Genomic DNA, 25,571 nt, shown 5'->3' on the forward strand with positions numbered 1-25,571 from the left:
GAAATGATTTTGATAAATACGAGGAAGCAGCCAAAAAAATATTCCATGCTAATGAATATTTACAATCATGCACTCGCACCACAACCATAAATGTGAGGCTGAATCCGCTTGATTAAGGAAAGCACAAGACGCAAATCTGTCACCCAAGAAAAAATACAAAGTAACCGCCTTTATCCCAGTCATTGACCAGCTATCCGTTTGTCTTACTGAAAGATTGCATGCCTATGAAACTGTACGTTCGAGATTTGGATTCCTGAATCACATCAAGAAGATGGATGCTGAAAATTTGCACGCTGCAGCAGAGGCATTAATGAAATTGTATTGGGATAATTTAGAGCCTAGTCTTGGTAATGAGTTGGTTTAATTTGTGTCTTTGATTGACACACACAATCAAAGGAAAGGACTATTGAACAGATCAATCACCGAAACTATTTTACTACAAAATTCGCGAAAATCAAAATTTCAGAGCTACATTCCCAAACCTCGAAATTGCATTGAGAATGTATTTGGTGTTGATGGCAACAAATTTCACTTTAGTGCGCTTATTTTCAAAAATGAAAATTATAAAAAATAGGCAGCTTTCTCTTCTGAGCATTGAAAGCAATTTACTCCAAGAACTGGAATTCAACGATTTTTCGGCGAAAAAAGCTCGAAAGGTTTCTCTCGTTAACCCTTAAATTTAATTTCAGATAATTCTTTTTTCCGTTTATATTTATATGTGTTTGTTCAATACTAAAAGAATCTACTTGGTTTCACAAGAAATTATTTATTGAAAAACTCGAATGAAAAAAATGGTTTACTTTATATTGAAAATAATTTGGGGCCAGGGAGTCTCCGATTATTTATTGCCCGAGGCCTTTGGACCTCTAAATCCAGCCCTGAGTTTTGTATGCCTTTCAAAATACCGTAAACTTAGACTGATGTGTACCATTTACCGTTAGAACGAAACATTTCTCCTAATTTTGTATCACAAAATATTGTGTTTCTACAAAGTAAGTTTTGATATTTTTCTTTATGAACTATGTTTGGTCAAAAAGAAACAGCACTTGATTTAGTATTATTTTTCGAAAATCAAAACAATTTTTTTTTTCTGAATTGAAGAAAAAGTCACTTAAAACTTGTAAACTTCAAACTTTTAAGGAGCACACAAAATGCACGTTTATTCAAAGAATATTGGTACTTGTTAGTGTCTTAAAATGTTTTGCTAAAGTAGGGTTAATGGAAATAGTAAAGTTACATTAATATTTTAAAAATTAACTGCTTCAAAATGATATAAAAGGACTAAAAAAGGACGAACTTGCTTACATTACCAACACGATTTTTTATTTTTCAGGCTAACCAGAATTTTGATACGCTGTATTTTGAATACAGTTTTATGACCCAAACTGTATTCTGATCTCTGGAAATATTTTTAAATGCATATTTTACTAATTTGATTGAAAATTCAAATTGGAAAGAACTCGAGAATTTGTTTTCCATTGTAAGAAATTTGTAATGATCGTTATAACCGTTGAATGGTGAAACTACTTTAAGTTTTACTTATTTCTAAATCTTTGTAACTTTTCAAAATAATAGATTTCAGCACAAAGTTAAGGTTTGTTTCATTTGTTATTGGTTTATCACCAAATGTCACTTTTAAGACGTGTTCAGATTTACTGTTTTTAATAAAAGGAAAATACTTTTCTTAGTTAAATTAAAAAATTCTTTAAATGTATGATAAACAGCTAACAAAAAAAAAACGTTAAGGTCTCTGGCCAAGCTGGTCCAAGCAGAAACATTTTTTTTAAAAGAAATTTGCTTTCATAAACGAAATGTAACTACAAAAGCTTGCTTAAAATAATTTTTTGAAACGATTTATTTTTAAATGTTGACAGGCGATGACATCTTCCGAGTCCACGACCAGCACCAGTAATTTTGTAATCAGAATTAGGAGTTCTTGTAATTGTAAAAATTACAGAACAGAACATAAATAATTGGGTGAATTGAATTTTAACGTTGAAATTAAATTTGAAAGAAGATTCGCATTAGGTTTTTGTTTCATAATTTCTAACACTAAAAACGGCCTAAAGATTTAAAATTTTTTTTTCAAATTTGGTTTTCTTTACTTGTCTTCTTTCAATATGAGCAACATTTTTTTATTGCACCATATTACTCTTATATTTTTCTACGTATAATCGAGTGATCAAAAATTTCTATTTTACATTCTTAATAAAATCTTACTTTTTTCAAAATTCGTTTTCTCAAAAACGGTACCGTATTTTTAACGAAATTAAAATATAAAACGTATATTTATAAGCACCAAAAATATTTGTTATGTATATAAAAAAATTAATTCAAGGACCATTTTAAGGATTTTTGAAAAAAGTCGTAAAATAAGTTTTTTTTTTTAATTTATTGACATTTCAATTTTTGTAGATTAACTCAATTGGTATATTTTTAAATTTAAAATATAACTACTATTTCTTAGCAGACTAAGAGTCTTGAGCAAAGTGAAGAACTTGCTTAAAAAAATTGTAAGGTACTTCGAAAGGAAATATTTTCTATGGAAATTACAACCCAATCAGTTTAAATTTCCTGAGTTTTGAGACCGGCTAACTTAAAAAAAATATTGAGAAAAACTGGTTTCAAGTTTCTAGCAGTAGAAATAATTTGTAATTTTGCAATATTCGTAATACTTAAGAGGTTTAAGCGGCCATTATATTTTGTGGAAACTTTTAAATTTCTTTTTTCTTATTCAAGGGTGCCTAGGGCCTTATAAGCAATAAACAAAAGGTTATTTATAATTTTACTCCGATAAAAATACATTAAGTACAGTCTTCAAATCAGGTCTTTTTGCCTACCCTTCACTGTTATTCCAAAAAACAATTACGTTGATGTACTTTGTTTAAATTGAGGATAAATATTATTTTTATTTGTTTACTTATTTACGAATTTTTATAAGACTTATATATAAACCTCAAAGTTTGACGCGAGCCTAAGGCTTATCATCAAATATTTCAAAACTAATAGGAAACAATACAAATAATAATAATTATTATTAACTTCTGAAATATTTCATCTTAAAATACAAAAAGCGTCACCATCAGCAGCACCTTCCTGTCTATTTCTGTCTTCCCACAGTTACTAAGGACATTTCTATCGACCAAAGTTAATGTTCACTTAATAAGGATGCTTCTTTTTCAAATACTTTTTATTCCTTTTTGCTCTAGTTACACACCAAGTCGAAAGTCGAATCTATGAATTACTCGTGCGGGTACTCGTATATACCTACAACTCTCCCTTGCAACATTATTGTGGCAAACTAAATGAGGTCGGATTACATCCATCCATCCGCTTAAGCCATAAGCGAAACATCATCATCATCATTGTTGGTTGTTGTTGTAAAATGTATCTAAATATACATTTATATCTTTTCATTTCTTTGTGCTTTAGCAAAAAGCCCCTAAAGTTATAAATTTTTACGACCGAATCAAGGAAGGCCTGGAATTTTTGTCTGGATGGGAAATGTAACTGCCAGATTTTTCCGTTCTTACCATTAAAAATACCTTGAAGCGGTGTTCAACACATTCTTTAAACTCTCTGTGTGTTGTATAGAACCATTGTTTTCAGTGTTCCCAGAATTCTCTAAACTCCAACCAACAACTCTATGGGTTATCCTTACACAAAACGACACACAAAAACACACTAATTCCAGCTTGAAAAATAAAAAAAACAAGAAAAATGTAAGTCAACTCCATCTGAATTACATTCTTGGTTGAGCGGGTCTACAGCTACTCCACTGTATGTAATATGTACGTAAGTTTGTTGCAAAATGTTTTGAGAGAATTTTATATGGTATATCCATGACCCTTCACAATATATAGTCTTGCTGCCTGCTTGTAAACGCTTGCTCAATGCGATGCCAAGGAAAACTTAACTCGCAACTTCAAAGAAATAAGGAATTCCATTCAAAGTGCAGTGATTTTGTAATACTTTCCTTTCCATACAGTACTTTCGAGTACAACCCCAAAATTCAAGACCAAGAAGTATATATGTATTTCCCTATTTTCTACACATTATACGTACTTACGTACTCTCAGGAATTACATATTCAAATTCTTTTGCATCCAGACCTAAATTTTCTTGTATAGATACAAATATACATAAGTATCTATAGGAGCTAAGCATCAACTATGGGAGATGAGATAGAGTAAAACTATTTCAAGAATGTTTAATGTTAAATGACTTGTTGCCGAAAACGAAATCCATACATACATATATCGTTGTCGTACAACAAAACTATGTTCGCACAGGACGAAGGACCTTTTTCTGTCTCTATAAATGAATGCGAGAGTGCCGAAAGATACTTAATAGATTACGACAGGATTAAGGTTTTTTTCTTAACTATTTTTGTATCTTTCCTTGTACTGTAACTAGACTATAATGTTAAGCCTGCATTGGGATTATACAAGATAAAGAACATTTAATCTTTCTGTCTATAGGAGTGCAGAAAGAGCAAGTATTGAGGTCGTAAAAAATGTCTGTATAGGTACCCGCCTTATTTATTATTTATGTTAATTGATCTTGACGTTTATTTTTATTTTCATGTTAAATTAAAGAAGATAATTTTTAAGATAGGTAACATTTCATATTGGTCATTGGGGAGGATGCTGCTTAACGATAAGACATAAGTCTTTATCAATAACTTTGATTATTTCAGAAACATCTGACTATATTTTACTCGGAGGTAATCTAAAGGGGCATATATTAAATCAGGCACCAAAATTTAAATAAAGTTCAAACTCAAGTTTTTTACATAACATTAGACTACAAAAATAGCAAAACGACATTTGTTAAGTCACCTTTAATTTTGTAGTTCTATGTTTTCTATATTTTGGTTATTTTTGTTTAAATTACAAGCATAACAAGACATTTGTAATTTCTTTCAAGAAATACTTTATTAATTAATAAATTGTCGTTAATTATAAGTGGAATATTTATAACAATTTAAATTTTTTTGTGCGATGTTTTCTATGTTTTTAATTTTTTTTCCTGCATAGAATTACAAAACTTGTTTATGTTAATTGAGTTATTGACCAAAACTTTCGGACTTAAAATGTTAATAAAACATGATATTATCATGGTAAAAAGTGGGTTCCCAGATTCCGTCTGTCTGTCCTCGCCCCTGCAGCCCAAACCATGGGATCGATTTACTTCAAATTTGTAAATTAAAGTTTTTAGTTGATTCGCGTTTTTATTTCTTTAAGACTAAAATTAACATTTGTCCCCATACAAATTCTTTGTTCAAAAATAGAAAATCCTAATTTTCTTAAAAACGAATCGATAGATTTTTAATAATTTTTGTTTACATTTTTAACTTTAGGAAGTTATTGCAATGGGTCCGATTTGTCAAATTGAACATTTTGACATTTCTCGACGTTTCAAGGTCCCTAGAGTCGAAATAAAAGATTTTTAGAAAGCTGTCTGTGCGTTGTGTACGTACGTCCGTACGTTCGTGACGTTTTTTCGTCCTCAATACCTCAAGAACCAGAAGAGATATTGACTTCAAATAAATTTTGTTATACAGATAAAAAGGCAGAAAGGGCTCTCAAGAAAATTGCGTGGATGGTTTTTTTACCATAGCAGTTTGAAAAAAAGGTGAACATTTTGGTTAACCCTAAATAGTTTACGAACCAAAAACGCTAGAGACTTGAATTAAATTTTATATAATATATTGTAACGTGATACCAAACAGGTATATTTTTTGAAAAAAATCAATGTAACGGTTTTTTTTATAAATCAATAAAACTGAAAAAAAAAATTTGTAACCTCCAAAATTTTACGACTGAAATATGATTTCATCTATCAAACAATTTTGTGCAACGAAGAATAATGTTTTTGACATCTAACAAAATTTGAGAAAAATTGAATAGATAGTTTTTTTATAAAATTATTTTTGATTTAAAAAAAAATTAAGAATTTAAGATTTTTTTCTTTGAAAGTCGATTTCCCGAAAACGCGACACACTTTAACGATTTTCAAATAATAAAATTAAAAAGTAAGGTTTTTTTGAGAAATCTAATGCCATTTTACTTTTAGAAACCTATTTTTCTTGGAGGTACATTTTTAAATCTTAAAATACAGACATTATTTTTAAACAGACTCTTTGCAATCCAGCCGTTTATTTTATATCACACTAGCAGCCCGTCCTGGCTTCGCCCGGGTAAACATAAATAGGTACAGATTTTTAGTTATAAGCATGCCAATTAAAACACCATGAATCACTAAATTAGAAAAAAATGTATGCTTATCTTAAAGCCTCCCTGTACACTACGTTGGCTGTGGTGTTTGTTGGTGGCAACAAAACGTATTGATTTTGAGGAGATCTTACTCGAAAAAGTGCCACATGCAATTACCCGTGGGAAAAGCACTCTTTCCTCAAGTCGATACCAACAATGGAAAAAGTATGTCATTAAGATATATTTATTGTTAGGGTAAAGGATATTTTTAAAGAGAACTGTAACATTTTAAAAGATATGGGCAAATCAGTTAGTATCATCGGGATTCGCGGAACATGAGCAAGCTGCCCGGCCGCAGGACCCGTAATGATAGTTGCTACAATCATATCATCTCTTAATTCTTTGATCAATAGTTTTTTATTCTATAAAATTTTTTTGTCCTATCATTAATACTCTTCGCAGCGAATGCGATGAAAGACATTTGCTGGCTTATTTTTTCACACCTTCGGTTGGTTTTAATAGGAATTTCTCAAGATTGATAATGTAGCTTACTAATGAAAAAAGAATTATTAAAATCGGTCCAGTACCTTTTTAGATTATATTTGTTATATACAAAAATACACTTCTTTCCTCTTTATAATATTAGAGTATATAGCATTAACTAAATGAGTCTTTGTTTTAAATTTGAAGATAAATACCTAGGTACAAGCGGGTTTCATATTACTTAATAAGGAGGCGCTTTTTCGTGTCTTACTGTTCAAAGAAATCTTCGAAATTTCAAGTCAATCGATTACAAACTGTCTGAGTTGTTGGTCCAGTCAATTTTAAAATAAAAGGTTTAATAATTTTGCCATGTTTTAATACTAAAATTCAAAGAACCGGGTAATTCGAAAATCAAGTACTTAAGGGTTTTCCCGGCCTAAAAGCCTTAAAATTAAAATGTATTGCTTAGTAATTTGAGTTTACTTAAACTTTATTTAGTTGATAAAAAAATGTTTTCTATGTTTTTGTTTATTTCTTAGTTTTACTTTTACAAGTCCAGCAAATCACCCTTCTAAAACATGGTTCAAACTGTTTAGATAATTAATAATAAGTTAACGGTAAACCAATAAACCATAAATATAAAAATAATTAGATATTTGCTACGTTAGCATAAAGCTGACGAAAATGTAAAAATAAACATAGAAAACGTGAAACATAAAAATTATATTTGATTTAACATTACTATTTTACGGTAATTTAGAAACAATTTTCAAAGATGGAAACATTTTTTAGATTACTTGGGGGGGGGGGGGGGTTACTTAGTTGACATAAAATTAGCAAAGCAGAAGCACAAAATACGTCATTTAAAACATGACACGATAAATTCGAAAAACAATCTCATAAAATATTTATAACAAGAGCTTTAAACCCGTTTTTCAAAGAATACTTAAAGCATAGAAAACATAGAATGGTCAAATTTAATCTGTTCCAATTATGAAAAGACGTATTATATTCAAATTATACAACTAATTACTTTTCGATGTAATGTAGCACTTAAATTTTCTTCACTTTTGCCTTTATCCGGGATGATTTTCTTAATTGGGGTATTAATTATTAAAATCAGTTTACTTGACTTTAAAAATTATTCAACCACTGTAAGTTCAAGTATAGCTACTCAGGCTCATAAAATCTTAGATTTCTCAGTTTTGTCAGCAACATTTCTCAATTCTTGTTTACAATATTCATTGGGTTGTACACTTATTTGACGTTGCCGAATACTTTAATTTTCTGAATTCATCTATTTTTGTTTCGCTATTGTAAGGATACTTGGAAAAAACTATAAAAAACGAGCAAATGCCATTTTTATTCTCAAAATACCTTTTTTAAAATATTGATATGATTCCAAGAATCACAAATTAGGTATTTAAAATCCCTTAACCGATATTAGATAATTTCCAGTGTATTTAAAAATTCATTAAGGTATCATTACATTGTATTTAATATTTCCTCGAGTTCGGTGAATTTCCTGAACCGTGGTGTTCATTGCCAAATACTTGGAATCCAGATTACCTGGTATCAGTTACTGTATATAACCTGACCTTTGTTTCGATCATTTCTAATAATGGAAAATCAAAGGTCTGTTAATGATGTTTTTTTTTTTTCTACACGCTAGGCATTTCTCTTCTGCGGAAGTAACTTTGAGATTTGTTTCTTTGTCGTGAATTAAGTGTTTCTTATCCTTTTTTTAATCAACGTAGAATTCTTGAGAAGTTAGTGCTACATGGAGAATAAATCTATACTGAGTGCATCCGAGCTTATGATTGGACTTCCCGAACAGGAATTTGGATATATTGGCAGTCAATTCCTTGATTGTTTGTTTCTAAACATTCTTGCAGTTTTGTTTTGAACTCTCAATTTTATTTTAAAATCTCAGTTCTGGCCGAAAACACACTTCACTGCATATGTGCATATTCATCCCACGTCCCGCACCTAATCAGCAAGTTCATCCGACCTACTTGCACTTATAAAGTTGTGTCTTCAAAGGCGGTTTTTCTTTGAAAATTGTTCACACAATGTTGGAATGCAGGGCTTGAAAAATAAAATCATAGCAACAAGAAGAAGATGATCCAACATTAGAAGAAGAAAAGAAAATTAAAACCAGAAAAATTCAGTGTGACAATCCTAGAAGTTCGCTTCAAGTTGTCGGCATTTGTTTTGGTGTTGTGCAATTTCATTCAAAGGGCAGAGGGAATTTAAGTCAAGGAAGGGTAATCAAGTTGTCGCTTCGCTACAATCGACATGGAATTCCTTCGGCAAAAGGACAGAAGACTACGGCAACGACAACGACGACGACGACGAGTGAATCGAAAACGAACAGTAAGAGGGACATCAGGGAACTCCTTTATTAATACATGCTTTGCTTTTAGAAGTCCAACCTAACAATGAGATGGTTAAATCGGTTCATCGGACGGTTTTATCTTTTTCCAGAGCTTGTAGAGTAGGTGAGTCTTTGGGATAATGATATCGTCGCTCGTCATGTAAGCGGCACGTATGCAAAGACACATATCTTGGAGGATGATTGTATTTTAATAGCCCAACGCTTCTCTACCGTCCTCCGAGCTGCACCGACTGTGCTGCCGCCAAACGCCGGTGTATAATGGATTCATTTTTTGACGCTGAACGATTGCGATAATGATTTCTTTTGTCGGCGGCGGCGTCGGTCGCCGTTCATCGTTCCCCCTCGTCATCGTCGTCGTCGTCTTCCACGAAGACACGAGCGTTGAAATCATAGGTAGGTAAGGCAGGGTGATTGCAGAGTCAACAACAAGGAGTTACATATCTGGTACATAACCTTAGCCAACTCTGATGTGTCTTTGGACGTAACGTAAATGATGAGAGTCTTTCTTGGCCTGAATAGAAGAGGAAAATTAATTGCATTTCCTCTTTGTTTTTGTTTAGCTTTTGTTCTTGTTCCAATTTTGAGCAATGTTACATATTTATATATATAAAGACTTATATGGTTTGTTGCGTTGGTGTATAAAGGGTATTTTTTTGGAGGTATAGGATTTTGAATTGAGCTGATTTATTTAAATTAACATGATATTAACTATATTCCAAAAGGTAATCTTCTGCCATTATAGTTCAAATATTATTGACATATGACCGCCAAGACTGGCTCGGACTTGTTCTAATCTGTAGGTCTAATTTTCGATGACTTTTTCCTTCATTTATGATCAAATGCTAAAGAATCAGTCTCAAACCATTTAATTTGAAATGTCAAACTAAAGTAAAAATAAACACTTGACAGCTGTCAAATAACGGACAGTTAAAATAGTGTTACCAACTTTGAGTTCTATGCCTTTAAAAAAGAAACACCCTTTACAATGCAAGTGATGTGCTAGAAATATGTTTCACCTAGCTTTAGGTCAAAAAAGTTTATTTCAATTTGTGGTACCGCGTGCGTTTTCTACCTACGTACCTAGCACAACCAGGTATGGATAGGAGATATACCTGCTTGCCAGACTTTAAGTATGTCTGTATATTCCACACCGCATCACACATGATGATGGTCTTGAAATTGGTCAGCACAGCACGATATAGAGAATTTTTGGGTTAAATCATTTAAAATTCTCTCTGATAAGAGTTTTAATTAAAATTTAACTCCCCCCTTAACACACCGCAAAATGAACAGAACAGAATAGAACAGATGACGGACGCCTCACTAAATACCCATAGTATCTAACCTCTATAGAGCTGAAACAATATATGTTGGTCTTGGTATACAGAACAATTTGAAGTGCAAAAAGTATCTAATGTAATGTAGGTACCTACTCCTACGAGCATATTGTTTCTATATTCCAAAAACCATGGTTAGACCATCATATGGTGGCAGAAACAATTGTTTTTCATTGCTTTTATTTTTAGAAATTGTAGAACGTACATATATTAGGGAGGAGGAGGGTAGGGTATATGTGAGTTTTTCAAAAATTGAAGTTCATTTTTTTCAATTAGTTTGTTTTTATTTTTGTTTTGTTCTGTTAATCAACACGCATGTGAAGCTTTTGTGAAAACGAATTGCTTCTTTCTATGTTTTCAAAATGAAAGAGAAGAATAACAAATTGCCTCCAGGAAGGATACAAATTTGGACAGTTGTATTGCTTAGAGGAGATGGAGACCTAGCCTGAGTTCCGAGTCTATTAGAAATAGGCAGTAGTATACAATGTTGTACACACTCCTCACAGAGGTATTCACTTCAACTCTGAAGATATATGAATATTTAGGAGAAAAAACGCACAAATTGCTGAAGGTCACAAAGTAAATTGCTTTGTGGCCTTCCTTCTAAATATTGATTAATGTATAAAAAGAATTTTAAACGCATCGCTAGAAACCCGCGATATTATGATTAAAAAAATCTAATATATCAGAAGTGTTCAGGTCGAAATTGGTGGCTTATTCGATTTTGGGAAAGCCACTTTTTGTATATTATTTTAGTACGCAACGACTGTTTTATTTGTGACCTTGCGTTGAGTGACAAATTCATTTTTATCTCATTGATTTGCAAACTCTCAAAAAAAAACAGTTCTCAAGAAATGTTTAAGGATAGATTGTGGAATCTTGCATCACATTTAACTAAAGTTAAAATAACAAAGTGCCTGCTTTTAATTTTGGTTATTTTCTAAATCCATCCGACTTTTGAGTTTTTGGCAGTTGAAATGATTGGTTCCGTTTCCCATATTTAAGTTTGTTTGTTTATTAAGAACTGTCACAGTTAAGGCGTGTTCAGATGAACCCTCGAGGGAAACAGTACTTTGTACATATACGGCATTTTGATCGCTCAAAGCTTCAACTTCTTGTTTTTTTTTAATTCTGAACATTTTCAGAGCGCGTTTTGTGGGCTCAGAATAAAATAACAGAGCAAACAAAGTTAAATGCTGAACACAAACAATTTGATATTAAAAAGCCGAGAAATAAAAAAATCATCGTCAAAACAATCAAAATCATGATAGTTTAGTGCTCAAGTTGTTTCATAATTAAATCAGAAAGCTCTAAACATACTCTGCTCAGAACTTTACTCTGTTCGTTCAGACTTTGCTCAATGCTCAGCTCTGAACTAAAAAAGAAATATTTCACCGCAATACACTTAATTTCTTCTTCTCGAGTCAAAAAACAATTGTTTACCAGGTTTTATTTAAAAAAAAATGTAAAATATACTTGTTTTATAAATACAAAACTAATGGTTAAAATTACTTTTTTCAATTCATATTAAATCTGTAGTAACCGTAGCGTGATGGTTAGTGCGTTGGACTGTCATTCAAGGCGTCTTAGGTTCAATCCCTGCCTGTGCTACAAAACTTTTTCCACGGGTACTGCCTCTTGCGAGGAATTGACAAATCCTCCAAGAGTAATTTTTGTCATGAAAAGTGCTTTCTCAAATTAGCCAATCGGTTGAATGGTTGAGAGCTGTAAGTCACTAAGCCCTGGTTCTTCATGGACTGTTGCGCCACCAAATTTATTTATTAAATCTTTAAAACGTTATGATATGTAGAGCAAAATTCAATTGATGCCGGTAGAAATATTTGTTCGTAAGATATTTGAGATCAACCGAATTTTTCAATTCTTAACTTCAAATTGAAAGTTATAGCATTGTGTTCAATTCGGCAATTTGAAAACTTTGACCTTTTTCGGCGAATTAAGTTCCCTAGAGTCTTAAAAAATCTTTGCTCGACCTCCAAATCTCAAAAATTTGCAGAGATATCTACTTCAAAACATGTTTCTCTTAAATATAATGGCGAAAAATGTTAAACGATTTAGTAAAATGTAAAATTAAGATCTTACTTTCTTTTAACAATTTTCTTAAGTTAAAATCTACTTTAACTTTTACCTATAATATTATAAGAGCAGTGGATGAAAATTTTGAGTCTTCATTTCGGAAGTCAAATTTAAATGTCCGTTTAAACATGTTTGCTTTGTTTGTTTTCACGAACTGTCACTGTTGAGGCGTCTTCGGATGCTCGTTTTTAAATAAAAGCAATTATGAATTTAATAGTAAGCAAAACGAAAAGTTTAAAATTTTAGATTCACTTAGTAAGTTGCTAAAATTGCTACGTGGTAAAATTTTGAGAATTTAAGTAAAAAAAATAAAGCAAACTTTTTACTTGGAATAAATAAAAATCCTGAGAAGTCATTCCGTAATTTTCAAAAAGGTAAACTTCAAACCGATTATCATTAACGATATCGTCAATAATTTGCTTCGCGTAACTTTGTCACTATCATCTCGTCTATAGTTTTAAGTACAGCTAATGCTTGTCCGATAACTTGAAAATGTTATTAAACTTGGTTTTTGTTGTGAAAAGTTGCAACAAATTGCTTTTTACCGAACTTACCAACTAGTAGTAGTAGTTACACGACATTCGTTAAATGCCGCAAATATTTCGACAAAAATGGCTTAAGTTTCAATTACTAATTGCATTTACTTTTCGAAGATCCTTTAATGAAAATTGGGCTTTTTGCAAACAATAATATTGCAGGACACCAACGTTAAGTTATCAGTCTATTACAATCAATTATGTAAAATAATTTAAGTCGATTTATTAAACGTTTATTAATTTGTCATTTTCAAATTGAAATTAGATAAGTCTGTTAATAAACTTATTGTTGCCTCTGTGAAATGACAAGATTGTCAACTTTGTAAAAACATTACATCAAAAAACTTTCTTTAGATTTCACTTTTTTTTGCAACGCTAAACTGTAAATAAAAACAATCTCAAGACTCGTTTAAGTCTAACCATAGACTTACCTAAGCCTCTACCTAATGCATACAAACCATAATTGAAATTTGTCCAAATTTGGAACCTTGTTCCACACCACAAAACATGTCTCAATTTTTATTGGTTAATATCAATTGAAAACAGAAAATACCATTTAATTCAATTTATGAGCGACAAATTAATAAATACATCTTTTTTATTTATCGAAATATAAAATAACTTAATCCCGCAATGATTCTTGGTTTAATTAAACTTAAATTTGTAAAATAAACAAAAGCAAAAAACAAAAAATATAAACAAAAAGAAAAGTCCCATATGAATTCCTAGAGACTCGATGTTCCAATTAAAATTCAATTCATGAGAATGAGATGAGTGGATAATGGAATAAATTTTTAATTACACATAAGTACCAAGAGACGTCTAAAGGTATATTACACGAGCCACGACGATGACGCTCATACATACATATACCTATATATTGGAATTAAAATCGATGGGAAAATATAAAATATATGCAGGTAAGTATGGTAAAAGCTTGATGGCCACTCGAACTTGGCCAAATGATGGGGTACTTGACTGAAGGATATTTTGATTTATCTTCTCTTCTTTTTTTTTAAACCTCTTCCTGTAGGAAATCGATGATGTAAAAAATATTTGATGATGTTTATTTATTGGGGTGATTTAAGGCATAGGGCATAATTAAGCTATATACCCACAACATTAGGTAGAAATAAATTTACGAAATGTAGGTGAAGTTTGTGTTCATTTGAATTCCAGGTTTAAGGTGGATCAATGAAGTTTTTCTTCATCTAACCTATCTACTACCTGGCCTAATCACTTATACCCAACTAAACAGCAATTAAATGACTATCATCCAAATGATGAGGAACACCTTCTTTACACATAGATTGCATGCCTTGAAAAATATTTAAGGATAAGCATGTTAATTAAGTATGAAGTTAGGATTTTATCTATCAGTTCTGTGGGTAGATGGAAATTGAGTAAAATTTAAGAGGTTTACTTAAAGAGGATTAAAATGACAGGAAAAGTTTTCTAGACAATTTAATAAGCCGTTCAAGTTTTGACATACCATCGATAAAATGACTATATTTTCAATATTTATGCTTCGAACTCCCTTTTAACAGAAACTCTTTTTTTACAAAAACAAATTTAGCCGATTTCAGTACAACCACTTCTCCCACACCCTTCAACTTCAGAACCAAATTACCTAGAAACTCTGAATTTTGTAACACTCCTTACTAAGCTATAGCCAATGATTGCACCCTACCGGAATTCAGCTCTGTGACCAAAAGAGTTTCTTAGATACAGCACTTTAAAAATCTCAAAAACCGTAATTGACTGACTCACCGACCATCAAAATTATGAAGTACTTCACACGAAGATACCATTTATAGTTGAAGGAAATTGAAAAATCGAAAAAAATGTGGGTTTTGATCTTAAGACTATACAAGACATGAGTTAAAAACACTCCTTCTGAGAGTTTTAGAATAATGAAGTTAAGCAAAGTGGAAGAAGATTATACTGCGTATACAAAGAAAAACATCTAAAATATAAGGATATGCACTAAGGGGGTCATCCGCCTACTTTACATGTATTTGATATAGTTTATATGAAATACTTCTGAATATTACAGAATAATAATATTTATTAGAGTGAAATTCGTTGAAATTGGACGGACTTACTTGGCAAGTTTATTAATACTTATATGTATATAATAGTAAAGTGCCAGAAAACTTCCTTAGTACAAACCTATTCACTTTTATCCGGTAATCATTCAATAGCAATTATCTGTCTTTAAAAGTTCTTTCCATATAACCTTTTAAAAGATTCAAATTCATACTTAACCTTTGTAAACATAGAACTTGGCATATTTTTAGATCTTATTACTGTTCGTAGAGGACTTCTCGCTCAGGTTGTTTGAATGCAGTAGAACTTGGCCCCCTCTTTTTAGCATCTATTTTTTTAGTGCAATACATTTATCTTTATCTTTCCGTTGAGTATTTTTCTTTAAGAAGACTTAAAATATAAACTTAACCCATACTTCTGAATTTACTTTGCACTAAAAATATGATTCCATTCGCTTTCAGAGTTTTTATTTTCTACCAAACGAAGATAAAACCTAAACTCGTTAGTGTTGTATTTTTGAAGTTTCTTGTTTTCTTTTTTTTTCTGCTGATGGTGTTTTCCAGGAAAAGCTAAGAACTTTCCTTTAATGATTGGTTAAACTATTTTATGTAGTTTTGTCTTCTTTTTCCTTCAAAAGGTTCATCATCTTATCATCAGGCAGGTAAAGGAATAAAATACTCTGTCTGGGTGCTGTTGGCTGCTGCTGATGATGATCTGATGTCGGACGAAGTTAACACTTTTAAAATTAATTTTGAAATAGTAAACTTCTTTTGGCATTACGATTTGCGAAACAAAGGATTGAAAATTCCCTTAGGGAACACAAAGTTATATCATTTAAATATATAAATTCTCCTTTGTGCTACGAGTTAATGTATATATGTACATATTTATGTGTGAATGTATGTTATTGAGTGAAAATTTAAATTTAACGCCTAAGGAAAAGTTAATTTCAATCTTTACTTAGCTCTTATGAAAATCGAATATGTACATAATATGTGAATTTAAAATGAATTCGATATTATTCTTTATTGGGTAAAGGGTCATTTAAATTTAGACAACATTTGGAAACACCTCCGAATGAATATTTAAGGCCTTATTAAACTTATTTGGAACTTAATCCTGTTATTATAATACTTCGAAATTATTGATTGAAGGATTATTCTATTGGAAGTTATCGAAATTCAAGCCATTTGACATTACTCAAAGTTTCAATGCTCTTACCATTTAAATGCATAATTTTTAGAAAGAAAAATCTTTAATGATTTAAGCATGTCTTTTTTCTACATCCATGTCTCTGGTGCAAAAACAGTTAAGTAAGTTAAGTACTCTACACATAAAATACTATTTAATTGTTATTAAAGACTGAAACTTCAATTTAAGTTTGTAGGCTAACTTTTCGAAGGTTCTAACATACAAATTTTTGAACGCTAATCGGAATTTATCAGTCTGTTTTCTTATTATTAAACTTAAAAGGCAATTCTAGCTGATGTAAATTCAAATGGTAGACATGTGCATTCAAGAGGACAAAAGCTTTTCTCAAACCCACCTCTGTATGTACTAACTCCTACTCTCACATCCCCGCGGCGAGTATCGGGCCTAAGACCTCAACTGAAGATTGGTTTCTAACCTGAATGGAAAGTTGTTGGGGACAGCACACGAAAGAGGGTGGGAGAGTTATTTCCACTAAGGAAACTCTCCTTATCCAGGCAGCAGCGGACAAATTCTTTAAATGAAATCAACGGTGCAGCTCCAGTAAGGTTGAACTACCAAGTGAACACCATCTAGGGCTTCTACAAAATATTCGGAGCCCAGGCCCATAAGGAGCATTTCATCTGGCTCCCAGTCCTTGGAGTTATACTAAGGTAACTTCCTGACGACGTAAAAAATACCTTAGTTGCAAAGCACCAACAAGCCTCGGATACGTACGGATTTACTGACAACCCAAGCAAACAAAATAAGGACAACGAACTTCGGATCTGTGCGTGGAATGCTAGGTCCCTTAACAGACCACGTGCAGCCAAACAATTAGCGGAAGCCCTAAACTGCTGCAAGGCAGATATTACCGTCATCCAAGAAATGCTATCGATGGAGAATTGAAGAGAAGATATAACTGTACGGGCTGTTCAGCGACACTGACCCAGCTAACAGAATTAGTCCAACGACTTAGGTGGCTAGGTCATGTAGAGCGAACGGATATCAACGCTCCAGGCACACACAGGTGGGTGAAGGCCTCTACCAACTTGGCGTGCGAACCGGACACAGCTAGCTAGGGACCGAGAAGGCTGGAGACGCATGTTGGTTGAGGCCCAGGTCCACCCGGACAGTCTTAAGTAAGTATGTATAAGTAGATGTAAGTTCCCAAATAATGTAACGTATGGAAATATATCCCACGAAGTTATTACATCTTTCGATTGTGGAGCTTTTTTTGTTATTACATCAACTTATTCGAAGAGTTACTAAACAAAGGTAGAAAATCAAGTCTTTTAAATATTAAGTTCCTATTTATCTTCAGAATTTACTAAAAACTAAACAATGGTTTTGGGATATAAATTTCGCCTTAATTAACTAAAAACTTTTATAAATAACTCCTATAAATGTTTTTTGTTGAAAATACAACAAATTGTAAGGTTTGCCCAAATTAATTTCTAGATACCTTTTTTCTTGTACAATATTCTATAAAAACCATTTTTCTAATAATAATCTCAACATCTCTAATAATGTCCACAATAATGGAAGCTTTGTTTAGGTTAAAAGGTACCTACTACGAGTACGAAGACACTCCTACCTATGCGACAAATTTAACACCTGGAAAACAAAAGTTTTTCTTATCCTTTTCTAAAGGGATTATAAATGAATGTTCTTAATTTTAAAGAGAGACTTCACACCACTTTATATAAACAATTTACACCACCATAAACTCAATGGTCCAAACAAACAACAACAACAATAAGAACAACAACATTCTTTTGTATATAATATTCTTGATGCCGACAAAATATAAATCCTACGGGGTGATAATAAGGATAATACAATAAGAACCCATAGCATAGCGCAAACTGTGATGATGTAGAAAAAGAAGTACATATAAAAGACTAAAAATCTATAAGGATTGTAAGGACGAGAGTATAGGTACGTACCTAGAGCACGAAAAATAAGCTCTTAGCAAAAACTAAAATTATTACACGCCCTGACATCCTGCCGTGCTTTTTTTCCAACCAAAGCAGTTACTCTTTTTTTTACTCATTTCTGCGATGAGATCCTTGTTTTCCTATACCTATGTGTCCTTTCGTGCATTATATACATAAATGTTAAATATATAAAAATAACACTGCACAATATATTATAGGGATATAATAAATCATCCATTTAAAAGTCCTGCTTGACATGGCCTACCCCACTCTCTCTCTCTAAGGACTCTATATATGCAAGAAGGTTAAGTGAAAGAATCCTTCTTGTCCTTTGCTTATTTTGAACCAAAAACAACAACAACCTTGCGTTTTACACTTTGAAGCTAATTAAGTTTTATTTTCATTTTAATTTGAGATCCTTTTTTTCTGATTCTGATGATGATGCCCTCAGCCATAGCCAGAGCAAGAACCAAGCCCAAACCATTGCAACATATAATATTTTTTCCTGTCGTTGTTTTCTCGGTGCGCACTTGTTGTCCTTTACGTTAGCAATTTATACAAAAGCGGGTTTGCAGCCACCTGTGGTTTTTGAAAAAGGTACGCGACCTTACTTATGTATACCTAGGAGGAGTAGGAGCACAATCAAACTCAGCGAATTTACTCGAGGTCCTGGAAACTGTTTTTTTTTTTCTTTTTGATGTACTTAATGGAAAGGGAAACTGGGAGGTGTATCGTATCGACCTACTTCACGTACAATTAGAGTGGATGAACCGTTTCCCATTAAGGCTGTCAAAATAAACGTGATGGAGATGGAGTACCGAACCGAGTATCAAACCTACCATCATCCAACCAACTCCAACTGTGTTAAGGTCGTTCTGGAGGGGCGTGAGGGGGTGAGTGGTGTGTTTTAGGGGAAGGTTATTTTGTAAAATCCCGCCCTTGTCAGGATAAACTATACAAAACCAGCAATTTGTGAACATTTTGCCGCTCATTTAAATGCCTGTTTGGTAATTTAGTGCGTCAAAATATAGTCCTTCACTTGTTTTGTCGTTTTTGTTTGGCTGGTTCTTGATGATGATGAAATTGATTGATTGAATTTACCAACCAACATAACATATCCTGATCCTGAATTGCTTTGAGTTTTATTTCGAGAGGGATACAAATATAAAGGACACAATACTTGGTAGGTATAGTCGCGTTAGGTTGGGTATTTGTATTTTGTTTATTTTATCAACAATAGAATATCGTTGGCGGATAATTTTTGTTTTTCTATTTTCACATCAATCCATCTCTGAAATTAAATTTTTATTTTTTATTTATTTGTATTGAAGTTATTTTAAAGGATATACGCACTCAACTCATAAACCAACAACAAAACGCAACGAAACAAAAATTAAAATCTCCATTTAATCATTGTTTACTTTTTGGTTTGTTGAAATTATGTCAAGGACATTCAGAGGATCATGGCGAGTCCTTTATGATTGATGATCAAAATATGAATGAATTTATAGAAGAACATTTGTTTTTTTTCATATACATATACAAACCTATAAGTATATATGCTTGTATGTATTTTGTAAGTAAATTGTAATATATAGCTTTTGTGTTAAGTTATGTGGAATAAAATAAATCGTATATGATTTACTGAGGGCAGACCTATGAAATTATATTATGGATGTTTTTGAGCTTCATGCTTGAAAGGATTGGGAAATGTCTATTGACATAAAGCATGTCCTATGAGATTATTATTATTATTTTCATTCATATCGCAATATCCCAGAAATATATAATAAATCGATTGAACTCAGTGATTTTTTGACTATTTGTTATTTTATTTCATTTTTGTATTTTGATTTCATTCAATTCAATTCGTTGGTTTTTGTTAAGTTATTGAAGAATATTTATTATGATAGTCAGTGTAATTCATATGACCTACACGTTAGTGAAAATTTTTGTATATTTTTGAACAAGGAAGATAAATATTTTTGTCAGTTTTAAGTTATTTTTAAATGACAATTAATGACGGATTGAATCTGAACTTATTGGAATTTATATTTTTTAAATGAATGAAATAAAGTTTAACGAATGTTATTGCACTAATGTGATCATTTAATTTTTCTACTTAAATCAATTCTCGACAAATAAACGGTTAAAACTAATTAAATAAATTGAATAAAAAAAGGTTGCACATACAATTTTTGTTTGTAATAATTTTAACTGTCAATTCAATTTAAAGAACTTAAAAAAAATTAACACTCAAAAGTTAAGGTTAAAGATGATTAATGTCGAGATATTCGAGACGTTAAGCCGCAATCCAAAGTTTTTACCATTGTCAATTGGATTTTAATAATACGTAAGCATTTGCTTATATCACCTTTTTATGTCGTAAAATTTGCAGTTTAAATGTAATTGCTTTTTTTCAAAGATATTTGAGTATTTTTTTAAAAATGTTTGGATGTTTTTTTTTAAGTTTTTCCATTTGATTGATTTTACATATATTTAATTTGTTGTAAACATTTTAAAACTGAATTTAATTGTTTTTAAAACTCAAACAAATGAACAAAAACAAACATCTCTCTAAAAATTGTGAATTAGATTAAGGATCTTGAAACGTCTAGAAATGTTAAATTCCCAATAAAAAAGTACAGGGTTTTCCAATTTTTCATATCAGCTATCAATTATTATTTAGAATATTTTCTGGATTTCGTCGATAACTTAACTACTTCAATTTTTAAGGAATTGAGTGGATTGTAGAGCCTTGCCATATACCTTTAAAAAAAAAGGTGATCTTTTCCTTGAGAAAAAACACGATCAGGAACCTTTCCTTGCTAAATTGTGACTGTTTCGTTGTAATCGCCTAAAACGGTGAATAGAGTTCTTTAGTTGTTTTTCCTTCTTTAGACTCAATCTACTCAAACAAATCTATTTTTGTTAAATTATAATAATTCTTTGATTTTGTCTTAAGAAAAAATATGATCGCTTATTTTGAAAAAAAATATATATTTTTTTTAAAAACCCCTAAATCTACACTCTTAGTAGTTATAGAATAAAATTACTAATAGCTTTTTGCTTAAAAACCGTTGAATATAATTTAAAAAAACTTCTTCATCAGGGTTAACAAAAATCGATAACTCAAAAAGCTCGAAAATATCGTTGTTTTATATTTGTTGTTGATATTTTACCGTTCGGCTCTAGAGATGGGAAATTTGGATTTTTGTCTAGGTCAACATCATAAATAAGAAACCAAGAGATGAAGACATCCTATTTAAATCATGGGCTAAACTATTGATTTTAATCGAAATTTTAATGTTTAGTTAGCGTGTGTCGCGTTCTATATTTGCTGCCGTGAAATATGAAGATTGTTTTTGATTTGCGTTGTTTTTAGCTGGACATAAATTTAGCCCGTTTTGCAATCAAAGAGTATATTTTTAGTTGTTTAGGTAATTAAGTATTACATTAAAGAAGTCTGATCTTGAAAATGAAGTCAAAAGGGTGGACGGTAACAGACATTTCTAAGTTCTTAAAATGCTCCAGGAAGCTGGTTTATAATGCCCTTTGTCATTTCAATAGGTTTGGAGTGATTGAAAACGTTAAACAAAACCCCCGGGCCAGAAAGACAACTACAAATAAAGATAGAATTATTTATAGGTTATCGACCAAGGATCCGTTTAAGACCTCCAGTGCCATTCGAAGCGAACTTTCAACGAACTATGGAGCAAATGTTAAGCACAATAAGATGCCGATTAAATGAAAATAATCTACATGGGTGCATTGCTCAGAGAAAACCGCTTGTATCAAACAAAATACTGAAGTCTAATTTACAGTTTGCCAAAGCTCACCTAGATAAACCAATTAGTTTTTGGAAAAACTTGTTCTGGAGCGATGAATCCAAATTCAAAGATCATTAAGACGGTGAAACACGGTGAAGGCAACGTTATGGTCTGGGCTACATTATCATGGCACGGCGGCGTTGGCCCCATCGTAAAAATTGACAAAAAATGGACCAGATCGTGTACAGAGATTTAATGTTGGATCATATGATACCCCACGCAGAAGACTGGTTTTTTATGGCGCTTCATGCACCACAGCGACCCTAAACACACTTCAAAGTTAGTGAAGTGTGCCTTAGAGGTGAATAAAATCGATGTTTTAAAGTGGCCAGCACAATCACCCGATCTTTATCCGATCGAGAATTTGTGGAATGATGTTAAACATCACATTGAGCAAAAAAAACAACCAATTTGACACAATTGTGGCTTGACATCAAAATGATTGGTATGCAATTCCAAAGTCACGATGTTAGGCTTTGGTTGAAAGTTTGCCAAGAAGAATTGCTTCTGTACTGCAAAATAAAGGGTGCCCTACCAAATACTAAGAAAAACTTAGAATTGATAACGGTATAATTTCAAGAGTGACAATTGCTCAAATAACTAGTTATTTAAAATAGAACCTCTTGTTTGAAAACATTTTCTTTCTTATGAATAAACTAAAGTTAAAAATTATTTACATAGTTATTCAGAATTTCGCTGTACTTTTTTTGACACTAACAAAACATCGTGGTTTTGAGCATTATCAATAAATAACAAATATATTCAATCCTAATTTTAACGGAAAAAAAATAACTTTGGACCGCTATATGCAGGGTCCGCCATTTAACGTTTTTATTTTCCAACTAGTGCATATTTCGTGAATGGTAGCACTTACATACATAGCTCATGTATGATTTGACACATAATAAGTTTTATCCTTCCGCTGAAAGAATATGGTTGTGTATACGCTTGAACAACGCTGGGAAATATTGCCTGCGATCGATCTAGAGAAGATATTTATTTTGCCAAAAAAATCATCTTTTCAGATTAAGCTCATTTTGATCTTGGAGGGTATGTAAACAAGCAAAATTGTCACATTTGGGGCACAGAAAACCCGCACGCATACATTGAAAAGCTGATACACCCAAAACGAGGCACTGTTTTTGGTGCGGATTTTTGTCCAGATGCATAATAATGCCATTTTTCAAAAATGAGCAAGGAGAAGCCATTACAGTTGAACGTTACGGTTGAATTGAAGAATAGGATATTGGCAACATTTGGTTTCAACACACAGCTGAGCTACACTCGATTTTTTGCACCCAAAAAAGGTTATTTTGTGGTCGCTTTAGCTTTAAATCAAGTTAACGTACTAGTCTTGCGGTCGTAGTTGAAGTGTTATTTTTGGAACTTAATTTCCGAGTTTATCCGAAACAATTTTGGGAAAAATTAAACATCACTGAAGTTAATATGGAAAATAGAAAGAAATAATTCCATCAGTATTTCGGAACATTCCTCCGAAACATACATAGTTCAATTTTACAATAGAAACATATTTTCCAAACATAACCCAAACAAAAAGTTCTTCACCAAAAACTTGATAATATTATTTTGTTTAAATAAATGTTCTTGAACGTTTTTCACAATGGATTTCAATATATTGTTCTTTCCATTTTTAATGAAAGGTACTTGTATCAGATTTTTTTTATCAATATCTAATTTTTCTCGTCTTATCGTAAATCACTGTACTTTGTTGTTCGAAAGAACTTGTAAAAAATATCAATTTTATTTTTAAATCTTAAATCAAAATAATTCAAAATTTTACTAACAATTTGTCTATATTATAAATTTCTTAAAAGGAATAGTGCTGTGTCTTATTTGACTTGTGCTAATCTAAGAAGATTGCAAAAATATGGTATATTTCCAAAATTTTGATAATCAATGTTAAAATAAAACACCTTTACAAGCTCCTTCCCTGCAAAGTTAGCACTTTATTTAACTAAACATTGATATTTCTAAAAAGTCTTCTCACCTTGTCTTTTAATGATCTCTTGGGCAATGTACAAAAAATCAATGATTATCATGAGTTTGCCACCGTTCGCGCGTGACCTTACCACGATTCACGATTTAATTTATTATAAACAAAACCACAATTAAAAAAAAACTATCGAAAACAAACATCCTCATCACTTAAGTATGTAAATTGCTTTAAGCCATAAGCATCACATCACAAAACCAAACCAGTTGACATTTAAAGTCTATTTAGCTTTTAACCTTAACTTTAAATCAAGTTGGATGCTTTACAATTTGTATAATTTTATTTTTCTTTACATTTACAGATTCCATACAAATTCTTCAATATACTACTGCCATTTATTGGATTTAATTTAAAAGGTAAGATAATAATTTATTTTCTATTGTATTATGTAAATTTTGGCTATAAGTTAAATTATAGGTTATTCGAGGGGAATAGGTCGTTTAGTAAATCAATCAATTTGGTAAAGTTCAGAAATACATTGTTTGTAAATCAAACATCAACAAGATCCATCAATACCTTAGAGTCGATCTTGTAGATATATGTATGTTTAAAATAAGACTCGTAAAAAAAGAGAACTTTCTCTTCCCTCGCATCACCACCAAAAACAACAAAAACAGTGAAAATGAAAAACAAACAAATTTAATCGTCAGAAGTCACGGTAAAAATTCTTTCAAAAAGCCTATCTATTGGAATCCGTATATTATATACCTATGAAGAAGGTAGAAACAAGTTTATTGATATTTTCACTTACAACTGGAAACATCAGCGGTACTAACAAAAAAAATCCCGGTCTCCTTGTAAACGACCATAGCTAAGCTATTGAAAAAGATGGAGCTCTTTGATGGTTATATGGTATGGTATGGTAAAAGCCAGAAGGCCTGGGGGATAACCTATTTGCATTCAAATGAGAACCACAAAAGAAATGGACTGCGACGAGTCAAATGGCAGACTTTTAGTTGCGAATATAGTTAGGTAGCAAAGAAGAGGATTGAAAAGACCCAATATTTGAAATACAGGAGCGTATTTTATTCTATGATCTACCTTAAAGATCACCCACGTACTCCTTTTATAGATTTTAAAACTTTTTGATGTAATAAAAGAACGCAAAGTAGCTATAAGTTGACATCAGCACTAGTTTTTTTAGTGATGATAATCCTCAATTGTGTGTTGAGACTTGGTTACATCCACTGACTGTGGAATAATTTGCTCCGAACTGCTTTGAAAACTATGCTGTCCAAAACGTTAGTCAATAGTGACCGCTATAGAGCCATCCTTACAATATAGTTTCATGTTACGGACCCATGAATTAAACTCAAGGATCTTCTAATTTAACTGCTCTTGAATTTTGTCTGGGGCGATTTATAAAGTAACCGATACACACGAAACGATTAATCCCTTGAAGGACAACATTCGCCGCGTTATAACCTATATACGGCACAAATGTTGAAAAAAGTCATCGAAGATTGGATCGCCAGCAGTAGCAG

At 31.8% G+C, this 25,571-nt stretch overlaps 1 protein-coding gene across 6 annotated transcripts in view; it reads left to right on the forward strand.

Annotated features, from left to right (window-relative positions):
- Positions 1 to 25,571, forward strand: part of LOC129952884 (TLR4 interactor with leucine rich repeats) — a 184,126-nt gene that overhangs the window by 43,267 nt on the left and 115,288 nt on the right. For all 6 annotated transcript variants that reach the window (XM_056065814.1, XM_056065810.1, XM_056065812.1 and 3 more), the window contains one exon: positions 24,389 to 24,443. The gene's annotated coding sequence lies outside the window, so the exon portion shown is untranslated. The remainder of the gene's footprint in view (positions 1 to 24,388; positions 24,444 to 25,571) is intronic.

The sequence above is a fragment of the Eupeodes corollae genome, chromosome 3 (assembly GCF_945859685.1).
Source record: "Eupeodes corollae chromosome 3, idEupCoro1.1, whole genome shotgun sequence".
NCBI classification, from domain to species: domain Eukaryota; kingdom Metazoa; phylum Arthropoda; class Insecta; order Diptera; family Syrphidae; genus Eupeodes; species Eupeodes corollae.